The sequence below is a fragment of the Amblyomma americanum genome, chromosome 2, assembly GCF_052857255.1.
Source record: "Amblyomma americanum isolate KBUSLIRL-KWMA chromosome 2, ASM5285725v1, whole genome shotgun sequence".
Lineage (NCBI taxonomy): Eukaryota > Metazoa > Arthropoda > Arachnida > Ixodida > Ixodidae > Amblyomma > Amblyomma americanum.
Genome location: NC_135498.1, coordinates 120,247,450 through 120,270,059, shown reverse-complemented (window position 1 = coordinate 120,270,059; position 22,610 = coordinate 120,247,450). Strand labels below are relative to the sequence as shown.

Below are 22,610 nucleotides of genomic sequence, written 5' to 3'. Positions count from 1 at the left end.
CTTTTCTGGTGTCTGGGCTCCAGAAGTTGTTGGACGATCCTTCCGCCACTGTTTCCTGAAGAGCACGAACAGTCCACGTGGATTCGATCAAACTTCACCCTGTCTGTCCATTTAAACGTATGAAAATCTTTTTAAAAAAAACGAAGAAATGAAAGTAGAGATTTCTACCTCGGCACCAGGAATGCGTCACTACCCTTTGGTTTCGTGATGGTGTTACTGGAGACGATTGTGAAACGACCGTTGGCTTTTTCCTGCACATTGCCGGCAAAAAACGAATGATTTACAGCTCGTGTGCCTCTTTTTAGAACTGGTGTTTTTTACTTCGCTCGGCAAGTCCGACTCACGGTGGCGTGCACCTATAGAATAAAAACATCGCCTATCGTTATGTCAAACACACCCCTGTGCTGAGGGGTGCACTGTAGCTACGTCCGCTGGACTAACGTCAGTCTCGTCGTGCTCGAGTGCTATATGCTACGCCTTTGAACAGCAATCTACCGAAATTGTTTCAAATTCGTCACCGTTGTATAAAATCTCTTCAGCTCCCGAATATATGCAAGTCGCCAATGGAGCGAGCACAGCCTAATATTACGCGCTTTTATTGTCATCCCAAACTAGCATTTTTTCATTTCGATAACAAAAGTACTCCGCTTGAGATATTACGTTCGCTTGCAATTCAAAGTTGATCGGATTCAGTTGAGATAGGTTCATTCACTTAATAATGGCACTGTCATGCTAATAGCTTTCTCAGTAAAATATATGATGTTATTGCGTTCGAATGATATTTGAAGGGGTTTTTAAAATTAATTCGAATTCAATTCGAAGTGAGTGATTCCTCTTCTCTCCCTATCAGCAATCGAAACAAAGAACTAACTATAAAAAATGACAGACGATTTAGCGTTGTTGGGCCAAGTGCGAATTTGGTGCACTAGCACTTTGGTTGTCACTTCGGTTTCTGTTTCGATAAGAGGCTTGGTTTTCAAGGTCAGGCAGACTTCAGACAACGATCGCCAAAATAACACTTACGTGTTTAATGAGATATCGTTAACGGGGTAGTGCCCTTATACATGAAATTGGCCATTCTATACTTTAAGCTCATAGATCTCTGGGAGTCCTCTAATCCTTGTGGTATGTACATCTTCTGTGATTGATTTGAGTGTATTATTTTGCAAATGCTGCCTATTTGGTGATCTTACGAAACCTACGTAGCTTGTAAAATAAACTAGTTATATTTTGTTTGTATGCTGCCTCGTTGTTTTTTTCTTCTGTTTTCTTGCTTGTGCTTTATTGTGATTGTTCTTAAAGAATTGTCATCCGCATTGCTACTTCTGCCGACAAGCGGTTTTCAAAACTTGTCAAGCTGCCTCCGCCGCTTTTTTCCTCCAACCTCTTCGTTCTGAACATGTGTATTGCTAACAGAAAATAAAGCACTTAATTGTTTTCTTACTTAATCGGTGTAGGGGAAAGGAAATGGAACAGTATCTGTCTCACATAACGGCGGGCATCTGAGCCGCGCCGTAAGGGAAGGGCAGGATAAAGGAGAGACCGAGAGAAGAAACGAAGAAAGAGGTGGCGTAGTGAAGGCCTCCGGAATAATTTCCGCCACCTGGGGATCTTTAACATGCACAGATATCGCACAGTAGACGGGTGCCTTTGCGTTTCGCCTCCACGGAAACGCGGCCGCTGCGATAGGGTTCGAGCTCGGGTACTCCGGATCAGTAGGCGAGCGCCCTAGCCACTGTGCCACCGTGGCCTGTTTTCATATTTGGAATCCCCTAGCTCAGTAAAATACGTTAGATGCCAAAATGAACTAATTGAGTTCATAGTCAGGCTGATATTTAATTGCTTATAATTATTTAACGGATAATATCATGATTTAACTAATGGCATATTCGTAACGGGCTCGGTGAGTACATGTTAGACACCAACATTGCCTATTTAGGTTAATATTTAGTGATGGTTAGGCTTAACATGGCGGCCGTGACGTCAGCACTCGGCAGCTTAATCACATGGCAATCGCATGGACAATTGATAGCGCTACCAAACAGTTAACGCTCGTTACTTCAGCGACTTCCAGACGGTTGCACCATTTTTTTCCTTTCTTCTTTTAGTCCCTCTTTCATCCCTTCCCTTACGGCGCGGTTCAGGTGTCTGCCGATATGCGCGACATACTGCGTCATTTCCTTTCCCCAAAGAAATTTTTTAAGGAAGAGATAAAGGATGCAGTGAAAGAGGAAAGGAAGAGGCGCCGTAGTGGAGGGCTCCGGAATAATTTGGAACACCTGGGGATAGTTAACGTGCACCGGCATCGCACACCACACGGGAGCCTGTTGCATTCAGCCTTCATCGAAACGCGGTCGCCGCGGCCGGGTTCGGGCCAGGGAACTCCGGCTCAGTGGCCGAGCACCCTAACCACTCAGCCACTCCGGCGGGTAGGAGCTGTGTCCTCTGCAAATTTCAAGGCGAAAGCCTTTAATGCCTCATACTCCCGTCAACGACCCTGTCCGTCCGTCCGTTACGTTTCTGCGCCATTGGTGGTTCAGTGCGCATGCGCGAGGGGGCGCCACCGGCGCGCGTGCCGACCCCGCGCCGGACGCCCCGCAGCTGTCGACCGAGTTGGGTGCCGCGCAACCTCCCTCCTAGCGCTCGCTTAAATGGAGTCTCAGAATGCGGGCAAACACAAGCGTACTACTTCCCCTGCTACACAGCGACAAAAGACGAATGAGCCGGCATCGCCTTCATCTTCGTCCGTCCATTCGCGAAAACTGTCACACTGTAGCTGTCAAAGGACGTCAACTCGATAAAAAAAATCCTTGCGCACGGCGCAATTCGAGCCAACATCCTTCAGTTCCGCAGCGGAGCGTTCTAACGACTAGGCTGCTTCTGCAAACACATATGTTGTAACAATTGAGTACTTAACTTGTTAACCACACATCAGTGACACAAGCAGCAACACCGCGCTAAAGGCTTTGGCCTCGCCGCACTATGGGTCAACAAACTGCCCCCCCCCCCCTTGAATTTTTTTCGACAGCGTATGCACCTCGTTCGGTCGAAAAGCCGTCGGCGTTGTATAGTAGTAGTCGGCACCGCGGGTTGTAAAAAATGAGTAAATAAATGGTTTGGGGGGGAAGAAACTGGTGCAGTATCTGTCTCATATATCGGCGGACACCTGAACCGCGCTGTAAGGGAAGAGATAAATGAGGGAGTGAAGGAATAAAGGAAGAAAGAGGTGCCGCAGTGGAGGTCTCCGGAATAATTTTGTCCACCTGGGGATCTTTAACGTGCACTGGCATCGCACAGCACATGGGCGCATTTGCGTTTCGCCTCCATATAAACGCAAAGACTCCGTGTAGAACCCGGGTACTCCGGCTCAGTCAACGTAATTTCTCGATGGCCTTACCTGTGAAGGCGAGGCCTGTGTGTAAACCCAAAGAGAGAACCGTAAGAGAGAACGGGTGCGTTACTAAGTTACTGAAAAAATAAAGCGTTACCGCCAACACTGACTGCATTGCACGCACATCATCGGAATTGGAGTCTGAAGACACAGTGACGCCCCCGCAGCCACGAAACCCTTCGCAAAGACACTTATAACTCATACTGCGTGAGCACTGGTGCGACTAACTCTTGCAGCAAGTGGTCGGATGCTGGCACCTGCTGCCTCCGACGCTCCGCCGCCTTCTGCCATCTGAAGTCCTATTTCGATTGCGACGCCCTTTCCGGTAATACGTCCTCGCTCCGAAGCTGCTCCAGTCGCTTCCCTCTCCACTTCTTGCCAGGTGTATTACATACACGCCTTTTGTCAAACCGCTACCGAAGAAGCGGCTGCCTCCGAAGAAGCGGCAGCACAAAGCCCGAGAAATGGATGATTTCTATCGTGCTGACGAACACACTACACTCATGGACGCGGCAAGCCAAGGTGCAACCTACGTGGTCTGTGCAACCACGCCGCGATCTACCCTTATCTCCACCGCCGCGGTGTGCGCCCCATCCCCCGCCGCAGCAGAAGATACAGCGATCGCTGACCGCCGTCCGCGCACTGTCCTCGGTGACACAGAACGAGCAATCCTAAACTACTCGGCAGGCTGCATCTGCATTGCCGTCGCACGCATTCTGCGCGGCTGCACTACCGATCGCAAAATTAATCTAGTCGTTGTATCCGCCCATGAGGGCAACTGTGGTAATGAAGGGACATATATCAGGTTGGGGCAACCTAAAAAGATTGAAAAATAATAAGTCCCTGCATACACCACTGACGACTAACAGGCTTCTAAGGATGGGGCGGCCGACATGCTCGAGAATTAACGATCCCGGCGGCCGCTCCACGGATCCTGGAGCCATCCCTGAAGACCCCCACACTTGTGCCGACATCACCAAAGTTCATAAAAAGACATGACGCCCTTTCCCGCCTCTCAAACCCGACCTCGACAGAACATAAGCCATCCTGCGCCGAAGAAATCAGGTGCTCTTAATTCTCAGCCACTCAAAGCTATCACTCATCACCAACAGAGAATACGACCCCATGTGACCAGATTGCAACCACGCATCATCTGAAACTCAGGTGCACATCCTCAGGGGATTCGAAAATAACCCTCCCTCACGGGTCCTCCTGCCAACTCCCTCTGCGGAATGCTGGAACAAACTCGTCAACCAGCCAAATAAGACCACTCAACGCTCACTCATTTTATGGGCCCTGTACGTCGCCCCCACCTGGGGGCCGCACAGGGCCCACCTGCCCTAGTTCACGGCACCTGTGGGAAATAAAAGATGTCCCTTTCTCTATCTTTCTTTACTTCTTGCCATCTCCATAGCTGAGCGATATTTTGTGCTCCGACGCCGACAACTAGCAGCTTTGAATCAATGAAACATAAAGTTTTCGCCTAAAAATAAAGTGCATAAGCACGAACACGTGCTTATGTTAGCGCTCATAAAATGGCTTTCGACCCACGACGCGCACTACTTCTCCTAGGGTTCGGCGTCGCTCGGATCATGACAATCCATCAAGAACAACTTCAGAGACCCGCTAACATAGCAAGCGAATCATCTTGTGCTGCCCGCCGTAGCGGCGAAAACGTTTTCACGGAGTCTACCGTGACAAATGGATGTCCAAACTCAGAAACGGTCAGCTGGCTTGTGTTCTGCGTGGCGCCGACGAAGGTTGTAATGTCAACGGTCGGCGCGCTACTCGTCTTGAGTGCGCAGCCAGGCATGACGTCGGGGTTCTTCTGCGGACTGCACGAAATAAACCTAACGGCGCTGAAATGTATTCGGGCAGCATCGTCATCATCCTGACTACACCGACTGCAGGGCAAAGGCCTCTCCCATGTCTTTCCAATTAACCCTGTCCTTTCCAAGCTGTGCCCAACCTATGCCTGCAAGCCTCGTAATTTTATCCTGCCACCTTACTTTCTGCCTCCATCTGCTACGCTTGCCTTCTCTTGGAATCCACTTCGCTACCCCTAGGACCAGCGGTTGTCTTGCCTTCGCATTAAATGCCCAGCCCATTTCTTCCTCCTGATTTCGACTAGTATGTCATTAACCCGGGTTGGTTCCCTCACCGACTCTGCCCGCTTTCGGTCTCTTAACGTTACACCTATCCTGTTTCTTTCCATGGCTCGCTGCGTCGTCCTTTCCTATGCTGAACCCTTTTCGTTAGCCTCCACGTTTCTGCCCCGTGGGAGAGTACCGGCAAGATACAGCTGTTGTACACTTTTCTCTTCAGAGATATTGGTAATCAGGTAATCATGATCTGAGAGAACCTGGTATATGCGCTGAACCCCATTCTTTCGCTTATAGTTATTTCCCTTTCATGATCCCGACCACCTGCCATTACCTGCCCTAAGCAGATCTTTACCCCTGCCTGCAGCTCGCTGCCAATCTTGAACTGCTGTTCCCTTGCTAGACTGTTGAACATTACTTGGTTTTCTGCATGTTAATTTTTAGACTCACCGCTCTGCCGTGCGTAACTCATTGATCCTGATTTTCAGTTCACCTCCTGAATGACTCAGCAAGGCAACGTCATAAGCTAACCGCAGATTATTTACGTATTCTCCATTAACTCTTATCCCCAACTGTTCCCTATTCAGGCATCGGAATAGCAATGGTAAACAGGGGGTGAATAGCATCGGCGAGATCGTGACTCCTTGCCTGACGCCCTTCCTTATTGGAATTTAATAGCTCACTTTATGGAGGACTATGGTAGCTGTGCAGTTCCTGTATATATGTTCCAGTATTATGACATAAGGCTCTTATGCACCCTCATTACGCAATGGCTGTATGAGTGCTGAAATTTCCACTTTATCAAATGCTTTCTCGTAATCAATGAAGGATATATATAGGGGTCGGTTATATTCTGTGCATTTCTCTATCCCCTTATGTATATTGTGAATATGATCTATTGTTGAATATCCTTTACGAAAGCCTGCCTGATCATTTTGTTGATTAAAGTCAAAGGTTGTCCTGACTCTATTGTTGATTACCTTAGTAAATACCTTGTAGGCAGCGGACAGTAAGCTGATTGGTTTGTAATTTTTTCTATTTCTTGGCGTCCGCTTTCTTATGAATTAAGAAAATGTTTGCATTCTTCCAAGCTTGTTGTACGGTCGAGGTGGTAAGGCATTGCGTATACAGGGTTGCTTTTTTTTTGTAGCAGAATCTGTCCTATGTCTTTCAACAGATCTGCTGTTACCTGATCCCAGTCAGATGCTTTTCCCCTTTGTGCTGTTCCTAATGCTTTCTTTACTTCCTTTTTCTTCACCGGCGGGATGCCGCAATGGTGTGCCCTACTGTCTTTATCATTAACGTTCCGATTACATTGGCTACTGTATAGATTTGCGTAGAACTCTTCGGCTACATTAACTAACTTATCCACATTGCTAATGTCATTGTCCTCCTTGTCTCTTCACCCACATATCTGGTTTTTACCTACGCCTAGTTTCCTAAGAAGCATACTACCTTTCTTACTCTCATATAGGCGTATTCGTGCTTAGAATGGAGTGCAGGTAGGCAGCAACGTCGAGGTGGTCCTCACTGGCGACGTCCTGCAACCTTGCGTCGAGCGTTGTCACAGCCTCCCTTTCATTTACGAGGTAAGGGTTCCACGGGGTTGCCTCCTTAACTGTGGTTTGTAGGCGAAGGAAACGTAGAGCAAGATCGCGTCCACTGAACTGTGTTCGGTGTGAACTTACATGCAGTTCTTTTCCACTCAACCCCCTTCACTATTCCCTTGAGGTGTCTACAGCAAGCGAGAGGTACAGCCGTCTAACTGGGTTTTATAGAGTCAGCGTAGGTTATCTCACAAAGTGGATTGCAAGCAGAGCTAGTTGTTAATACTAGTAAACAGCATCACGAAAATAAACAAAATACATTTACGCCTGTCAAATGCCATGAATTCTGACCGGCATCAATCCTTCTTGATTTTATAAGACATCAAGGCGCTGACAAGCAACGCATTACCCCTTAAAGAAAAAGCGCTAATGGTCCCGTTCGGAGGAAAATCCGGTATCGGCGCGACTCGGAAATTCAAATTCGTGGAATGGGTGTAGTGACGTAGAAAAACAGGTTCGCTGCAAAGAAAAAAAATAAAGGTCGGCTTAGCTCAGCTAACCCTAGCTATGCAAGCAAAGCACGGATTACATGTGAGGTTACTTTATAAGGTTCTTGGGGCCGAAGCACAGTCTGACAGGCAGACAGACCACGTGGGTTGTTGCGGGTTCCGCACTGCCAGAAATCGATTCCAGAGTCTCGCCAGTCTCCACTGCGCCTGCTAACAAGGCTCGTCGCTGTCTTCATTCGGCAGCTTTCGCTCACCGTCGAGCCAGGCGAAGCTCCCGCCCTCCCATGCTTTCAGCTGGCCGTTTGGCGGGTTTACGCTCCCTATCGATTGCTAAATCCCTCGACCAGTTTGCAATGTCGACCGGGTGATCAGCCTCTGTCCGACGTCTGCGAGTACCCACTCTCGAGGACGTCGGCTCCGGCTGACTTGCTCGTCCATAGCGAGACGGTGGTTAGGCAGCGCGCAGCCGCCGCGACGACGCGGGAGCGCGTGACGGCAGCTGGTGCGAGTCACGTGGTACGTCACGTGGTTGCTTACAAAGCTCCGCTCCTCCTGTTCAAGGTCATTCGTACAGACGCAGCGAAATCGGAGCCGCGTGTATAGTAAAGCCACGGCCGCTCAATGGCAGCAAGTGCGTTGCAATTGAGCGGCCGTGGTAAAGATTTCGCTTTAAAAGGTTTGTAAAGCGGAAGTAAACCGGAGTCCCTTCGGTCGGGAGCCAGGCACAACTTCATCACCAATGACGATGTTCGTTCAGGAAGATAAACAGTGGATTTGTACAAGCACGTCGCACAACAACGTGCGCAAATCACATTAAAGGAAAACTTAAGGGCCACTAATTAGCGACTCGGATTACGTGCGATGACGTGTAATACAGCAGGATGTGATGCCACGTGAAAACCTGCCGATATCTGCGTAATGGTGCGCCAAGAAATCCCCAAGCGACCACACGGACACTCCAAAACTATCTGGCCGATTTTGCAACGTGAATTTAAATATAGAATAAAGTTTATGAATACGGGTTGGCTAGGCCTAGCTACATACGCTTATCAAATACAAAAAGAGAACCTTGACAGCCAGACCAGCAATCAATGTGTACAAACAAGGGTACATGGGAGCACATGATATGCCTGGCCGAGACAATTAGTTAAAAACCAAGTGGTGGTGAACATCAACATGAGCGAGCTCTAGTACGTGAACGCAGGCACTGCACCGCAAATGGAACCGGTGCGTACTTAATAAGGTACTATTACTAATGCATTCAGCGCACAAAAAAGCAGTGGACCAGTAAGAGGCTTCTGCTCAATAAATTCAAAGTGTAAGTAGAACCCTTGCTTGCTTTCAATGCTGATAGTGTACTGGCGACGTTCCATCATAGTTTTAATCAATATCAATTAGAATCTGAGAGTTAAGCGAAGCGGGAATATTATTGTTACTCTTAATTATGCTTTGCCCTGTTGAAGACGCACAGAAAAAAACAATAAACAGCCGTGTGGTGTACAATAATAATAATTGGTTTTTGGTGGAAAGGAAATGGCGCAGTATCTGTCTCATATATCGTTGGACACCTGAACCGCGCCGTAAGGGAAGGGATAAAGGAGGGAGTGAAAGAAGAGAGGAACAAATAGGTCCGTAGTGGAGGGCTCCGGAATAATTTCGACCACCTGGGGATCTTTAACGTGCACGTACATCGCGCAGCACACGGGCGCCTTAGCGTTTTTCCTCCATAAAAACGCAGCCGCCGCGGTCGGGTTCGAACCCGGGAACTCCGGAACAATAAAAATTGGCCTTTGAAAAATAGGTTGTTTCAAGAAAGGAAACAGCGCCTAAATTGTCTAAGCTCGGTGGACACCCCAACCGCACCGTAAGAGAAAAGAGGAAAGGGGTAGTGAAAGAAGAAATAAAGAGTAGCTGTAGTGGAGGACTCCTGAATAATTTAGACCACCTGTGGATCTTGAATCGCACAGAACTCGGGCGCCATGTCTTTCCTATAAGCTATCATTTTCATTATATGGAGCCGGTTGTGCGGAACGGCCGTTGCAAAGTTGTCAACGCCAATAAACTCTATGAACGCCGTCGTCTCACTTGTTTTGTTTGGATATTGAGGAAAGTGAATGGCACAGTAACCGTCTCACATATCTCGGTGGACACCACGGAGCGAGAGAGAGAGAGAGAAACAGGCCATTTATCCAGACGTGCCTGTCATACTTCTCGCGTTTCAGACTCGGCTTTCCTGCGTTGTTTAGCGAGACGTTCTTTTCGCTGTTCGGGTGTCTCGGACGCTCGTTGGGCTTTCAGCCTTTCATTTCATCGTTGTTTTTCAGCCAACTCTAGTGGTAGCATTTCTGTATCGGTAGTATCATTCTTCTCCTTCCATGTTGAATGCGCACGCCTATTTTCTGGCAAGCGGTTATACAGTCGGCCTCAGCGATAAACACGCGTTTAATAATAATAATTGGTTTTGGGGGAAAGGAAATGGCGCAGTATCTGTCTCATATATCGTTGGACACCTGAACCGTGCCGTAAGGGAAGAAATAAGAGAGGGAGTGAAAGAGCGGCGAACGTCAAACGATGACGCATAGCGCGCGGCAGTGGCCACCTGCGACGCGCGTGACGTCACTCGTCCTCCGACATACGGCGGCTCGCGCGAAGCGCGGTGTTGACTAGCATAGTGAAGCATTTCGCTTCAAAAATTGGTGAGTGCACGTTGAAGATCCCCAGGTACTCGAAATTATTTCGGAGCTTTCTACTACGGCAACTCTTTCTTCCTTTCTTCGGTCAGTTCCTCTTTTATCCCTTCCCTTAAGGTGCGGTTTAGGTGTCCGCCGAGATGTGAGATACTGCGCCATTTCCTTTCCCCAAAACCAATTTACAATTTGCATTTTTGAGGACAGGGAATGTCGCAGTAACTTCCTCACAGGTCTGGGTGGACACCAGAACCGCGCCGTGAGGGAAGGCATAAAGGAGGTAGCGAAAGAAGAAAGGAAGAAAGAGGTGCCGTAGTGGAGGGCTCCGGAATAATTTCGACCATCTGGGAGTCTATAATCTCCACTGGCATCGCACAGCACACTGGCGCGTTTGCGGTTAGTTTCTATCGAAGCGCTGCCTCAGCCGACTGGATTGGTCGCGTGTACTCTGGCGCAGCAGTCAAGCGCCCTTATGTCAATGCTGCTTTAATAACAATGAAACCATGTTTTGCTGTGGTTTTTCTTCAAAGGCTTGCACTTTCTACAAGGATTTTGGCAACCTCCTCAGAAATCTTTACTACAACTCTACCGTGGAGGCTGCTATAGGCTTATATAAAAGTGACGCTAGACTCCTGTACACTTTTTAGGCGCAGCAATCTTTACGCGCAAAGGTAAGCGTTTATGAAGCTTTAGGAGCAATAAGAAAGTCTGGATAGCGCGATAACGTCGAAGTCCCAAGTTTAGAAAATCGCCGCATAGAATGACATAAAGAATATTAAAAAGCACACGCATGCGTTGTTACGTAACCTCGTCATATTTCGCTTCCTTTTATTCAGATTATTTTGACGCTAGTGATCCTCGCCAACGGGCAAATCTTTCTGCTGGTAAGGTCTTTGTTGGCTGCTGTACGCCAACGGAGTCCAAAGTATTTTCATGTATGCTTTTTGCGCCGTTGCGTTTGGTGCCCTGCGGAATAACAATCTAATGTAGGAATTTAAATAAACGAAAGGAAACAAGTTCATGTTTTATTCACAGATTCTAACAAAAACTTGACAGTTCTGGTTCGCTGTGAAGAATGGTTTAAAGTCCGTGCAAAGTCTAAACGTGCCGGACACAAATCTTTGAAACCGGGGCGCGTCGGTTCCCCAGGCGCTCGGTTTCACTGCGGCGGCCTTTATGGGAATATCTCGCTGTTGATCGGAGCGGCCTTTGTTTTGTATAAAACAAGCATAATTTCCCGAAGGTCTCCAGTAAAATATTCTTCTCGCCCACACATTGTAAGAAAGGCTTGTGACGCAAGTCAATATTTCCTTCACTGCCACTGTATGTCGGACTCCGCGCTGTCATTTTGTCTTCTCGCCCTCTCAGGAGAAGAGCAAAAATGGGTTCGAGTGCGCTTTGCAGATGCTGTCAGTTTATAGCTGCCTCATATTCTCCAATAGAATACAATACCCACGCATCGCACATGTGCTGTTACGTGTGTGACGCAAACATGAGGCCCAAACGAGCAAATCTAATAACTACACTAAGTAAAACGCGGCAAGCGATGCAAAGGAAACTGATAACGTCAACCCCCAGAGATCGGCAGAGAAGCGCGGATTTAGAAAGACGATTGCCCCAAATCAAGAGGACGAATCCAGCTAATTCAGGGCAGGCAACAACAGACAACAGCTATATCACATCGAAAGGCGAGGCAGCGTAGCTGGCAGCTGTAAAATTGAACTCGGTCCTAAGACTTTCCATTACAATGAACTGTCAATGCGCACATCGCGGTATTTGAATTTGTATAGTTTTATGACAAGATTAAAACACTGCGTCTGTGGACGCAATGTGAAGTCCTTAGTGCAAACTACTTTGAGAATTAACTGGCGGGTGCTTTTATGTCAGCAAAAGCTATTCAATTTGCGTTCGTAGCGAATGTTATAGCACCGCTCTCATAGAAATACGATGTGCTGTCCAACGTTCAGGGGAATCCCTCAAGGCAGAAAAGAACAGGTTAGCAAATTGGTAGAGCTACCGCCCCGGTGAGGTCGTGGACCCGTGTTCGAACCTCGGACCAGAACGAAATATCTGCGGAGTTTCTGCGAAATATTTCCTTCATAGCTGTATGGCTGCACTTGGGTGGATGATAATAGGAAATTGCTGCTTTATTATGCTCGACGTGAAGCCTGGCCCGCATGCAGTGTTTTTCGCGGGCGAAAACGCACAAAGTGTCAAACGCACGTGGTTAGACCGCTGAACTTGCACTATCACTGGGCGCTTTTCGCGCCTCCTTCTTGCGCCCATGATGGTGAAAGTTCGGAGGAGCCGCCGTGCGCATGCGCATAACACGCGGCAGGTTTTGGCGTGCATAAAACGCTCCATGCGGGCCAGGCTTAACGCTTTCTGCGGCGGCGGTAACGAACCCTTCTTAAAGTGGTCTACAGACTGTCTGTAGGCTTTTTATAGACTCCATTGCATTCCTGTACATTTTTCCTTTTGTGTAGTCATAGTCTACAGACTGTCTGTAGACTGTGTATTCAAAGTTTACAGACTGTCTGTAGACGAAAGTGTACTAAAACTCTATGGCCGTAAATCTATCGATCTTGTATACACTTCCTATAGGATTTTTATTGCTATAGACTGTTCTCTAGGGTTTGTCTATAGAGAGTTTATAGATGTTATAGGCAGAAGTCTATGGACCGACTATAGACTGTCTAAAACATTTTTGTAAGGGGAGCTCCTAACCTGCGAAAGCTTTGCGCCATTCTTTCGTTAGAGCCGAATGTCGTACCAAGATGTAGTCTTTTTTCTCAACGCAGATGTGCGCTTTCAAAGAAGCGTATCCATGGATGAAGTTTGGTGTGGCAATCTACGACACCGAGTTAGACGGCAGGATTGAAAATGAGAGTCCTGCCTTCAGCAACATTGTAAGTAGCATCGATGAGATTTGTTGCGTTTATATCTATAGGCTTTATTTTTAAGGCTCGGAGATCAAATATTATGCGACAATTTGACCAAGATATCAAAAAACCTGCCTTCTCCAAATACCCAGTGCGTGTTAGCGCTCCACCTTCAAAAAGAGACTACAAGCAGACGGCCTTAACTGGTTTATGCTTATTCATAAGAAAAATTGAAAGCAGCTACACGAATGAAATTTCGGTTCTGGAAAGCAAGATAGATAACGCTCACAAGGCGGCATTTTCGCGGCTCGAGAGTTTTGGGGCTTTGAACTTGCAGCGCGGAAAAGAATCAAAGTGCGGTAGCCTTAGCGCGCATGCGCAGATGAGCATTGCGGTGGCTTGCCGCAGAAGCAGCAGTGTTCTCGCCATGTGGTGGCAACAAATATTTGTGCTTCAGCGCCGGGTATTAACGGCGACGGCGACAAGTTCCGTTCCGGACCCTAGGTACATTGTGCCTACAGTTTGTTAGTAGACATTCCATGCTTACAGCTGTTAAACCAGCGAATCTCAGTACAGAGAGACGGGCCAAGTTTTCGTTTTTACATACCAACAAAACGAATTTTTAATTACGCTTGTGTTAGTCAAAATTATCTTGCAAGGCGTTCTCTTGTAGCCGGCTTTCCGTATTACAACAAGATGTATTAGTCGCTTTCTTTTCCAGGCACCGCCGGTGTTGCTTATGGTGGAGGGCCTGCCCATGTAGATCAATGAATTTCACAGTTCGACTACCACTGCCTGCGAGTATCCACCGGTGATGCAATGGGCAAGCGCTGCCTTGGCCTGGTGCTCAGCTTACCTTTGGTTGAAAGCCCGAGAAATGAGTCTGTGGCTGAAAATACTGTGTGCGAAGGTGGTCTTCGGAGAAGGCTGTGCTTGCGCTTTTAAAACACGTCATCATCAGGATCATTAGCCATCTGGAGACATCGTATAACGAGCGAGGTACGGTGTGGCAGCTGTTTACACTTGAGGCCTGTGAAGATGGATAACAGTTGGTGAACGGCGCTGATTTATTTGTAAAAATATTCAGACGCATTTCTTTTCAAATTCCAGATGAACCTCAACGAGGGATTCCAGCGAGTGTACATGCTTCAGCAGATCCAGGAAACCCTGCATTTTCCCGCGCTGACATGGACGAAGGAAAACAGCGCGAATTGCAGCTCATTCCCCATCAACAAAATTCGGAAAGGGTACACCGTTTAGGGTCTAGGAAGTGTATGCGAGTTTTCTGGCGTCTGCGCTCAAGAAATTGTTGGACGATCCTTCCGCCACTGTTTCCTCAAGAGCACGAAGAGTCCATGTGGATTCGATCAAACGTCACCCTGTCTGTCCATTTAAACGAATGAAAATCTTTTTTAAAAACCAAGAAATGAAAGTAGAGATTTCTACCTCGGCACCAGAAATGCGTCACTACCCTCTGGTATCTTGATGGCGTAACTGGAGACGATTGTGAAACAACCGTTGGTTTTTTCCGTTGGCTTTTTCTTTTTAGAACTGGCGTTTTTAACTTCGCTCGGGAAGTCCGAGGCACGGTGGCGTGCACCTATAGATTAAAAATATCGCATATCGCTGTGTCAAACAGACCCCTGTGCTGAGGGGTGCACTGTAGTTACGTCCGCTGGACTAACGTCAGTCTCGTCGTGCACGAGTGCTATATGCTACACCTTTGAACAGCAATCTACCGAAATACACCTTTGAACAGCAATCTACCGATATTGTTTCAAATTCATCACGGAATATATATTCGTCACCATATATTCGTCCCGAATATATGCCAGTCACCAATGGAGGGAGCACAGCCTAATATTACCCGCTTTTATTGTCATCCCAAACTACCATTTTTTCATTTCGATAAAAAAAAAGCACTCCGCTTGAGATATTACGGTCGCCTGCAATTCAAGGTTGATCGCATTCAGTTGAGATAGGTTCATTCACTTAATAATGGCACTGTCATGCTAATGGCTTTCACACTAAAATATATGATGTGATTGCGTTCGAATGACATTTGAAGGGGTTTTTAAAATTATTTCGAATTCAATTGGAAGTGAGTGATTTCTCTTCTCTCACTATCAGCAACCGAAACAAGGAACTAACTATAAAAAATGACAGACGATTTAGCGTTGTTAGGCTAAATGCGAATTTGGTGCCCTAGCATTTTGGTTGTCACTTCGGTTTCTGTTTCGATTAGAGGCTTGGTTTTCAAGGTCAGGCAGACTTCAGGCAACGATCGCCAAAATAACACTTAAGGGCTTAATGCGGTATCGTTAACGGTTTGTGCCCATATGCATGGAATTGGCCATCCTATACTTTAAGCTCATAGATCTCTGGGAGTCCTCTAATAATTGTGGTATGTACATCTTCTGTGATTGATTTGAGTGTATTATTTTGTCAATGCTGCCTATTTTGTGATCTTACTATACCTACGTAGATTGTAAAATTAACTAGTTATATTTTGTTTGTTTGTTTGCTGCATCGTTGTTTTTTCTTTTTTCTTGCGTGCGCTTTATTGTGACTGTTCTTAAAGAATTGTTATCCGCATTGTTACTGCTGCCGATAAGCGGTTTTCAAAACTTGTCAAGCGGCCTCCTCCGCTTTTTTCCTCCAACCTGTTCGTTCTGAACATGTGTATTGCTAACAGAAAATAAAGCACTTACTTATTTACTTATTTATTGGTGTAGGAGAAAGGAAATGGAACAGTATCTGTCTCACATAACTGCGGGCATCTGAGCCGCGCCGTAAGGGAAGGGCCGGATAAAGGAGAGACCGAGAGGAGAAAGGAAGAAAGAGGTGCCGTAGTGAAGGCCTAAGGAATAATTTTCGCCACCTGGAGATCTTTAACATGCACAGATATCGCACAGCAGACGGGTGCCTTCGCGTTTCGGCTCCACCGAAACGCGGCCGCTGCGGTCGGGTTCGAGCTCGGGTACTCCGGATCAGTAGGCGAGCGCCCTAGCCACTGAGCCACCGTGGCCTGTTTTCATATTTGGAATCCCCTAGCTCAGTAAAATACGTTAGATGCCAAAATGAACTAATTAGGTTGATAGTTAGGCTGATATTTAATTGCTTATAATTATTTAACCGATAATATCATGATTTAACTAATGGCATATTCGTAACGGGCTCGGTGAGTACATGTTAGACACCAATATTGCCTATACTGTAGAAGCTTGGGCAAGTTGGTTGACATGGTTTTTCAGCAGCGCAGGGGACAAAGGACGTGACAACTGCATAGACACGGCGCAGAACTTACAACTGGTTTATTGAGGTGATTATCACTACTTAAATACAGTGGCAACCAATCTCAAATGAAAAGACAGATACACAAAACAGATTGTCCGGTCCACACCTACGGTGAAGTGTCCTTGCCGGAACAAGTACAAGACGTCCTTAGACGAGGACCAAAGTTCTCCGTGGAACCCAGGCGATCAGCACCGGAACTTCTTGCGATGGTGAGACAAGTTTCCAGCCTAGCAGCGGCTCCTGAAGTGGACCGATGTGTTTCAGATGGAGTGGACATTTTGACAAAATGTAAACCTACCAGGTGTAGAATTCCAATCAAATTCACCGTTTCGATTTTAAAGAACAACTCGCTGACCCTATTACAGGCTGATAAAGAGGGAGGTTCTGCTGTGATGCCAAAAGCGCTCTACTTATCGGAAGCAGAAAATGCTATCAGTTAAACTTTCCGGCAGAGAAGCGAAGTCGCTCTAAGTAAAGTGAAAGCCCGAGCACGGAAAATGTGTGCACAAATGAATTTGGAATCCTAGCCAAGTGTATAGAGAAAAGCAAGGGGTCCTGCTTAAAGATATTCTTCACAGCCAAAACTCACAAGCTGGACTGCCCACTTCGAGCAATAGTCACCGAGGATGGCACATGGCAAAAGTCTGTCGCGTTATTTTTGCAAGGCAAGCTGAAACTCTTAACCATTGACAACCCTTTTCAGGTGAAGAGTTCTAACCAAGTAATCGCTTTCTTGCAAGAAAACCCAAGGAAAGGCTTTTCGGCCTGCTCTATCGATATAAAAGATTTATATTATTTCCTTCCGCAAAAGAAACTGCTGGCAAGCGTTGAAGAATGCATTGATTCCTTTGGTGTGGTAGCTTTCCAGAATTCTGCAGGCATCAGCAATAGCAACTTCTTGGAACTCCTTACTTTTTACCTTAACTCGACATTTTCCACCTGGAATGAATCTGTTTACCTCCCGAGCAATGGCGTCTGCATTTGTTCATGCATAGCTCCGATACTGAGCGACATTTATCTCGCGTACCATGATAGGCTCCTTGATAGTCAACCAGACGAAAGCGTGGCTCGTGTTTTTAGGTTTGTAGATGATTTTTTTAGTTCTTATGACATGTGCAGTTACTGACGCAGAGGCCTCGGTCTCGAAAGTATTATCAATTTTTCACGCCTGTCTTAACCCTCTTGTTTTGACGTATGAAACGCCTTCTGAAGGAATGTTACGTTTTTTAGATCTTGCCATGTGCCTCAACAATAGCCAGGTGTGCTGGCGTTACGAGCCACGATGCCAGAAGCCCCTCACGCCTTTCGCTTCTGCACATTCTAAGCTTGTAAAGCGCGGCATCGCAAAGTTGTGTTTAAGAAATGCCCTAGAAAAATCATGCCATCATGCGATGCAAGACAGCTATCAAAATCAGGTGGTACGCTTACAAGCACCAGGATACCCTTCCGACCTTCTGATTGCAATATCAGAGAGCCTGTTAAGAGAAATCATTAATTCAGGCCGCAGAGATTCCAATGAAAGGCCCAAGGAAGAAAAAAGAAAGTATGCGGTTATTCTTTATCTACACCGCATTTCACATAATCTGAAAAGGGTGGGAGCGCGTGCCGATGTAAGCGTTGTTTTTTCCGCGCCCGATAAGCTCTCCAAACTCTGCCATATTGTAAACAGCAGCAATGAAAGGATGGTTGGCTGCGATAAGAAACACCAAAAATGTTTTGTACCGTGTAGCAGCAATGTTGTGTACAGGTTTCCGCTTACATGTGGCAAGCACTACACGGGGCAAACTGGTCGTTGTCTCAACGACCGGTTGCGGGAACACAACAATGTGAGCGGCACCGCTTCCCGTCAGCTTGGCATTCATTGCAGAGACTGCACAGAGGAAAGAAAAAGAACAAAGAACTGCCATGTTATCCTGTTTCACTCAGTGTCGAGTGCTGTCAGATAATAGAACAAAAATCAATCGTGAAATCATTGAAGCTCATGAAATCCATAAATTCAAAGATGAATGCGTAAGCGTTGCCTCAATAGCTCTGTCTGAAAAAGAACTATCGTTTCCTTGATGAGAATAGAAAAACGTGCGCAGCTGGTCTTGTGCCACTGTAGACCTGTGCTCAGGAATTATCATTTTCGTCAATCTGTTTTGTGTGTCTGTCTTTTCATTTGAGATTGGTTGCCACTGTATTTAAGTAGTGATAATCACCTCAATAAACCAGTTGTAAGTTCAGCGCCGTGTCTGTGCACTTGTCACGTCCTTTGTCCACTGCGCTGCTGAAAAACAATATTGCCTATTTAGGTTAATATTTAGTCATGGTTAGGCTTAACATGGCGGCCGTGACGTCTGCACTCGGCAGCTCAATCACATGGTAATCGCATGGACAATTGATAGCGGTACCAAACATCTAACGCTCGTTAGTTCAGCGCCTTCCAGACGCTTGCACCATTTTTTTCCTTTCTTCTTTTAGTCCCTTTTTTATCCCTTCCCTTAGGGCACGGTTCAGGTGTCCGCCGATATGTGCGATATACCGCGACATTTCATTTCCCCAAAGAGATTTTTTTTAAAGGATGGGATATAGGATGGAGTGAAAAAAAGGAAGAGGCGCCGTAGTGGAGGGCTCCGGACTAATTTGGAACACCTGGGGATCGTTAACGTGCACCGGCATCGCGCAGCACACGCGAGCCTGTTGCATTCCGCCTTCATCGAAACGCGGCCACCGCGGCCGGGTTTGAGCCCGAGAACTCCGGCTCAGTGGCCGAGCGCTCTAACCACTCAGCCACTCCGGTGGGTAGTTGTGTCCTCTCCAAATTTTAAGGCGAAAGCCTTTAATGCCTCATACTCGCGTCAACGACCCTGTCCGTCCATCCGTTACGCTTCTGCACCATTGGTGGTTCAGTGCGCATGCGCGAGGGGGCGCCACCGGCGCGCGTGCAGACCCCGCGCCGGACGCCTCGCAGCTGTCGACCGAGTCGGGTGCCGCGCAACCTCCCTATTAGCGCTCGCTTCAATGGAGTCTCAGAATGCGGGCAAACGCAAGCATACTACTTCCCCCGCTTCACAGTTACAATAGACCAATGAGCGAATGCGCCGGAATCGGCTTCATCTTCGTCCGTTCAATCGCGAAAACTGTCACACTGTAGCTGTCAACGAAAGGACGTCAACTCGATAAGAAAAAAATACTTGCGCGCATCGCAATTCGAGCCACCATCCTTCAGTTCCGCAGCCGAGCGTGCTAACGACTAGCCTGCTTCTGCCAACGTATATGTAGTAACAATTGTGTACTTAACTTCCTTCTTAACTACACATCAGTGACACAAGCATCAACACCGCGCTAAAGGCTTTCGCCACGCCGCACTATAGGTCAACAAACTGCCCCCCCCCCCTAAATTTTTACGCGACAGCGTATGCACCTCGTTCGGTCGACAAGCCATCGGCGTTGCAGTAGTAGTAGTCGTCGGCACCGCGGGTTGGAAGTAAAGAATAAATAAATGGTTTTTGGTGGAAAAAATGCCGCAGTATCTGTCTCATATATCGGCGGACATCTGAACCGCGCCGTAAGGGAAGAGATAAACGAGGGAGTGAAAGAAGACAGGAATAAAGAGGTGCCGTTGTGGAGGGCTCCGGAATAATTTCGACCACCTGGGGACCTTTAACGTGCACTGACATCGCACAGCACACGGCCACCTTAGCGTTTCGCCTCCATAAAAACGCAGCCGCCGCGGTGGGGTACGAACCCGGGCACTCTGAATCAGTAGCCGAGCGCCCCTAACCAATGAGCCACCGCGTGTGTGAGACAGCGTCATTTCCTTTCCTAAAGACCAAATTCGATTTAATTTTCCTTCCCTTACGGCGCAACCCGCCACGGTGGCCCAGTGTTTAGGGCGCTCGGCTAGTGATCCGGAGTTCCCGGGCTCGAACCCGACCGCGGTGGCTGCATTGTTATGGAGGCAAAACGGTAAGGCCCCTGTTTGCTGTGCGATGTCGGTGCACGTTAAAGATACACAGGCGGTCGAAATTTTTCCGGAGCCCTCCACTACGGCACCTCTTTCTTCCTTTCTTCTTTCACTCCCTCTTTATCCCCTCCCTTACGACGCGGTTCAGGTGTCCAAAGATATGTGAGACAGATACTGCGCCATTTCCTTTCCCCAAAAACCAATTACTATTATTATTTCCTTACGGCGCGGTTCGGGTGCCCACTGGCATACATATGAGACATTTCCTTACCCTACAACCAATTTTCATTTCACTTTTCGTCCCTTACGTACGGCGCGGCTTGGGTGTTTATCCAGATATGTGAGAGAGGTGTGATTTCCTTTCCTTAAATTGTCCAGCGTGCAAGGCGTTGCACCGAGCGGGCTATGACGTTCCTTCGCAACGCTGCAACACGCGGTCGCGTCCCACTCTTGAAGGTTAAGCGACCCCTAATTTTTTAACCCGACAGCGTTAAGAAGCTCTTGTCACAGAAAACCTGTGTCGTCGGCGTCGGCGTCTTTGGCCGTGAGCGAAAAATGGCGCATCACGGTGGACACGTCAACCGCGCCGTAAGAGAAGGAATTTTAACGCGATAGCGTTAAGGGTTGATTGATGAATTCATTTATCAATTGCTTGATCGTTGATTGATCGATCGATTTTTCAATTGTTCGATCGATTTATTGGTCTATCGATTGTTTAATTGATTGACCGGTAGGTTGATCGATCAATCGATCGATTTTTCCTTCCCTTACCGCGCGATCCGGATGTCCAGAGAGAAATGTGAGACAGGCGCAATTTCCTTTCCTTAAAAGCAATGAAATTTAATTTTCCTTCCCTTACAGCACGGCTCGGGTAACTGCCGAGGTATGTGAAACAGGCGTCCTTTAATTAAATTGTCCAACCGGCCACGCGTCGCGCTGAACGGGCGATGGCGTTCCGTGTACTCCTCGACAACGCTGCGACGCGCTGTTACGTCACTCTTAAAAACGAATCTCAAGTGTCCTCTAAATTTTGTCCCAACGCCTTTCACACTTGTCCTGTAATGATTCTGTGAGCCTCAGTAACAGCGCCTGTTCCAGTTTTCCTCTAAAGTCGAGCTCATCTCCCCCTCAAGCTCTTAACAACTAACACAGAGAAGTACGAGCTGTTCGCGGTTAAAAACAGCGCCTTTAGATAAGGTATTCGATGCTTGCAAACTTTGGTGCCTTGGAGCAGCAGAGTTGACCTAATTTTTCCTCTCCTAAGTGAGATTGCTTGCACATTCGGGGAATGGAACTGGTTCATTACAATAGGATGAGGGGTTAAAGGTCTCCATCTAGAGGCCGTAGGATTGACTATTGTGTATTTTGTAATGCCAGAGCTTGCATACAATAAATAACGGCATCTGATTGAAATTGATTGCATGTGATTGAAAATTTATTTTGTGGGAAAGGAAATGGCGCAGCATGTCTCACATCTCGGCGGACACCTGAACCGCGCCGTAAGGGAAGGTATAAAGCAGCGACTGGGAGAAGAAAGGAAGAAAGAGGTGCCGAAGTGGAGGTCTCCGGAATAATTTTGACCACCTGGGGGTCTTTAACGTGCACTGGCATCGCACAGCACACGGGCGCATTTGCGTTTCGCCTCCATCGAAACGCAAAGACTCCGTGTCGAACCCGGGTACTCCGGCTCAGTCGACGTAATTTTTGGATGGCCTTACCTGTGAAGGCGAGGCCTGTGTGTGAACCCAAAGAGGCAACCGTACAAGGATTTGCCTTAGGCAATGCAAACCCACAAATACTAGCAATGTCGTGGGTGCGTTTGCCGGCTCTCGCTCATGCTCGTAGTACGCGAGTTTGTACTCTTCATGTGTGAGAGCTTTTTGTGTTTCGTGGTCTCGTGGTGTGCATTAAACGTGTGTGCTTGTGCCGATGGTGGCGTCCACGTTATTTTATTCACTATTACTAACGCAACAAAGTACTCCCGCCGAGACGTGGGGGACTAGAAATTTGTTTTAAGGAGACATGACGCAAGCGCTTTGTCACCGTAAGGGAAGAAATAAAGGAGGGAGTGAAAGAAGGAACAAATAGGTCCGTAGTGGAGGGCTCCGGAATAATTTCGACCACCTGGGGATCTTTAACGTGCATTGACATCGCACAGCACACGGGCGTCTTAGCGTTTTTCCTCCATAAAAACGCAGCCGCCGCGGTCGGGTTCGAACCCGGGAGATAAAGGATGCCGTGAAAGA

General features: G+C 47.4%; 1 long non-coding RNA gene across 1 annotated transcript in view; it reads left to right on the top strand.

The window, feature by feature from the left end:
- LOC144119029 (uncharacterized) overlaps positions 1-15,765 on the top strand; it is a 128,069-nt gene extending 112,304 nt beyond the window's left edge. Inside the window, exons 2-4 of the long non-coding RNA XR_013312236.1 lie at positions 13,038-13,145; positions 13,840-14,117; positions 14,229-15,765. This is a non-coding gene — a long non-coding RNA (uncharacterized LOC144119029). The remainder of the gene's footprint in view (positions 1-13,037; positions 13,146-13,839; positions 14,118-14,228) is intronic.
- The last annotated feature ends 6,845 nt before the right edge of the window (positions 15,766-22,610 follow it).